The 4,064-nt window shown below is 48.9% G+C and overlaps 1 protein-coding gene across 15 annotated transcripts in view; it reads right to left on the reverse strand.

Annotated features, from left to right (window-relative positions):
• PTPRS (protein tyrosine phosphatase, receptor type S) overlaps positions 1-4,064 on the reverse strand; it is a 208,540-nt gene that overhangs the window by 108,629 nt on the left and 95,847 nt on the right. The window lies entirely within an intron of this gene.

Here is a 4,064-nt window from a genome sequence, read left to right on the forward strand (position 1 = left end):
TTTTTTAATTGGAGAAAACCCGTATCCCAGGTTATTAGGCACCATTAATGCCACATCCTGGGTAGGGGCTCCACTGGAGTAACTATTTTGATTAAAAATACCGCATCCATAGCCAAAATATTTATGCTGGAGGGAGCACAGGCTGGGTATAAGGCAGGTGGCTCAGGGATTGAGCTGCAGCGATAGCCTGGCCTGGCTTAATATACCATCTTGTACTTACAACCCCAAACCCACCTGCAGGGCAGAAAAAAAATAGAGCTTATCTTATAGTTTAAACTTCTTGCAGAGTTTAGTTAGGGATCAGAGCAGAGGCCTGCACGACAACTTTGTTCGCAGCTCTGCCACTGAGCTTGTGCTATGACCTTGGGAAGGTCCTTCTCCAGACCTCTGTTTCCCTCTCTTTAAAATAGGAAAACTGCGAAATCCTTCTTTGATACCTCGTGAGGCTGGGCTAAGATTTTTAAGTGTTTTCAGGCACTTGGGAAAAAGGAGCTTTGTAATCGCTGTGCCGTATTCCCTTCCCACCTCATATGTGAACAGGGATTGTGTTGCTCAATGCACTTTGTACAGCACCTAGCACGCAGGAACCTCAGCTGGAGCGTTTTAGGAGTCTATCGTAGTCATGATGATGATGACAGTAGTAACAGCAACAACAACAGCGATCAGATCATGCCACAGAAAGGAGGCTCCCCCCTGCATGCTGATGAACACCCTGGACCCCTGTGAGAATGACAAAGGATGGCAGGGGTCCCCCCAACCAGCGAGCCCAGCGAAAGCAAAGGAAAGATCTTAATTCCCCTTTTGAACAGGAATACATATATATATTGAATAATAAGGGACCGAGCTAAACCACAAAAAGCCAGGAAGCTGCATCCTTAGCTTCGGCTGGGTATTGCTGCGGTCCCCAAGCAGCATGCCTTCTTGCAGATCACACGTGTTGAAATATCTAGGCCCTACATAAGAGTGAGCTCAGGACAGAGATGCACTGGGAATTGCTTTTCCTTTGCCTGCTTGAGTCAGGCTTTTAATGTCTTCCCTTCCCTTCTCTCTCTCTCTCTTTTTTTTTTTAAACAGGCAGTGGTATATTGTTAAACAGACAAGCCGCCGGTGCTTGATTGGCTGAAGATGACATCATTATTGATTACCGCTTGCATCCCACTCCCTGGTGATGCTGCTCCACCTGGCTCGAACCCGAGCCCGTTAATTTCACAAACCAATTAATCCTCGGAGAGAACAACCCTCTTGACTGGCAGGGTGCGAGTGTGCGTTTGAGTGTGCGTGTGTGTTGGGGGAGGCCTGGTACAACTATTATTACCGAGTGTTTCTAATTAAACAAAAATGTTAATCTTGCAGCACATTGTGCAGAATTCCTCTGAGTTTAATTAAAACAACTGCGGCTAGGGGCGTGATCAGATTTGAGGATCAGATCAGCAGAGGAAGCATCTCTGAACGATGTGTATTGCACTGATTCAAGTGCTCAGATTTCCTTCCTGCCAGGAAAGCGAAACTGTCTCCATCCCCGAACAATTGGATTCTCTGTAATAATGCAATTACGGTATCAACTCGAACCCCCCACTAGATGTGCCATCCCCCCCACCCGCCCCAAATGGCTTGCCACACCTGGTCGGGAAGAATAGTTTGGATTACGAGCTCCGTTTCTATAAGTGGGCCAAGCATCTCCGAGAACAAAAGCAAGCAGCCTGGAGGACACATCTGGGCAGATGTTTGCAGCTGAATCATGCTGGCTTTGTAGGGAAAGTGCTTTCAGGTGTTACGCTTGCCATATTAGCAGATGCTGCTCATACCTGCTCATGGATCTGACGGTCTAAGGGCCTTCCCTGGGGAAAACCTGGCGAATTACCTCAAGGCCAATGAACAAGGTAGCGTGAGAAAGATCTGGTGGGAGGAGAGGGTGCTCCAGCATTCATTTATAATAAATCCTACCAGAGGACGTGCTCTGTGCCGGGGAAATGCATGGAAGTGGCTCCGGCGCATGCGCTCGCGTGCGTACAGTCATACAAATACAGTAGAGGTCGCTGACTAGCAGGCAGAAGTGATCACAGCCGCCGTCTCCTTGTCGCTCTGGAAGGTGGCAGCGCTGTGTTTGGATAATTAACTGTGCTGGAAATGAAGATGATGAAGAGAGATAAAGCTGGCAGTGCCGCCGCTCCCTTCCCTAGAGCCGGCAGTTGCTTAATAATTTAAAGGGGCCGGAGAGGAGCGTGCACGCACGCAAGTGTGCTAGGCACTGAATGCAAAAACTCTCTGGAAGCAAAATGAAGAGTATGCGATCCAGCTCCCCAGAGCCAGGAAATGCCAAAGGGGAGTGTAATGCTCTGCCCGTCTCTAGAGATGCCCAGCCCAGGATCTCTCAGCACTCGACGAGTGAGACTAAGCTAAGCCTTGCGATACCCGGTGCGGTCAATAGTATCCCCATTTCACAGCTGAGGAATGATGTGATGAATCGGCATGCTCAAGATCACGTAAGCCTTGGACAGCGCCAGGACCAGAACCCAGGTTCTCCTTCACACGGGCTCTGACAATACCTCCCAGAAACAAGAGACGCACGCTCTTTCCAGCCACATCCACGTGTTTTCTGTATGCTGTCATTTTAGCACGAAAACGATGCCAGGGGCCATAGCTGGGTGCTCTTTCTTCAAACGCTGCATCTTCTGACTCGAGCTTTAGTTATGGAACCAGAAATGGGAGAGGTTTCATGTTTCTTTGCAGCATTTAGTTTGGAAAAATTGATGAACCCCTGAAGAAAACCAGGGGCGGAAGAAGGGAGAACAGTTTTGTAACATTTCTTATAGCAAGTCGTATCAGGCATCTTTAATAATTAGAAGAGAGTTCATCTTTAAATAGCCGTCTCAAAGGACAGCCCTCTTTGGGAAGGGAGGGTTGCAGCTGGTATCCAGCATGCTGTGCAAGCAGGGGGAGGCAGGGAAATTTTTGTCCCAGGACATTTGCTGAACTGAATTTCTGCTATTACCAGATCCATGCAGAGCTAATGGAAGCTTTTTTTTTTTCCCCCCAGCCTGCATCTATTAACCACACGAAAAGGGAAAACTGCATGGAATTCAACATATCGACCTCTGCAGAGTGAAGAGCTAAGTCAATCCTGCTGGGATTTAATCCTATGGTTCACAGGAATCTAGTCGAGATGACTAAGCCAATTCGCCTCCATCTTGTAGTAGCAGAAAGAAAATCCTTTTGGAGGCAGCCAGAGCAGGCACTGGAACGAATGGCTACGAAGAGGATGATCAAGTCCTGGCTTTCAGAAGCCTCCTGCAAACTTTACACGTCGGGCCTGTGCGTGTCCGCAGGAGGGCACGGCCACTGGACGGAGAATGGGTTTCCTCTTGATCCTGCTTCTCTGGCCTGCAGTTCCAGCGTCTTTGTATTCTCCTCTAAGAAGCTCTAGAAGAAACAGAGCCGGGAAGTCCTATGGCCAGTGCGATGCAGAGGGTCAAATTAAGGATCACAATGGCCCCTACTGGCCTGCTAATCTCTCCATCCACGTGCGCACATGTCCTTCGGTTCGCAGCATCTTTCTGCAGAGATCTAACATCCCTGCACGTCTTCTTCCTTCCCTGTTAACCGCACTCTCTCCCCCTCTCTCTGGACCAGGTGAACAGAAACGTTCTCTCCTGGTCCCCAGCCCTGTCACTCCTCCTCCCTGCACATCCTTCCTGTAACCCTGCCTGCTCCTCCCAATGCCATATTCTCTCTCTCTCCAATCCTCTGAGCTCTCATGCCGTCCCCAACTCCTGGGCACCATCGTCAAGCCTGCTGCCTCCTGGAGGTAAAGGATATTGGAAAACAGCTGCACCAGGTGCAGAGCATTTTCCGAGTTCAGGATGATGCTGAAGATGAGGCAAAGCGAGACCGGGTGCTCTTCGCTGTGTTTGCATGGCCAGCAGCCATGAATCTCTCTTTCTGAAAAAAGGGGTGGGAAATATAATCTTCTTATGAGAAGGGGGGGAAGGAAAAAGAAAAGAAAAATCAAACCAAAACAGAATATCATGCCTGCGACCAAGGAGCTTTGAAGAACGCTACAGACA

This window comes from Gavialis gangeticus, unplaced genomic scaffold, assembly GCF_001723915.1.
Source record: "Gavialis gangeticus isolate Ggan-Ray unplaced genomic scaffold, GavGan_comp1, whole genome shotgun sequence".
NCBI classification, from domain to species: Eukaryota; Metazoa; Chordata; order Crocodylia; family Gavialidae; genus Gavialis; species Gavialis gangeticus.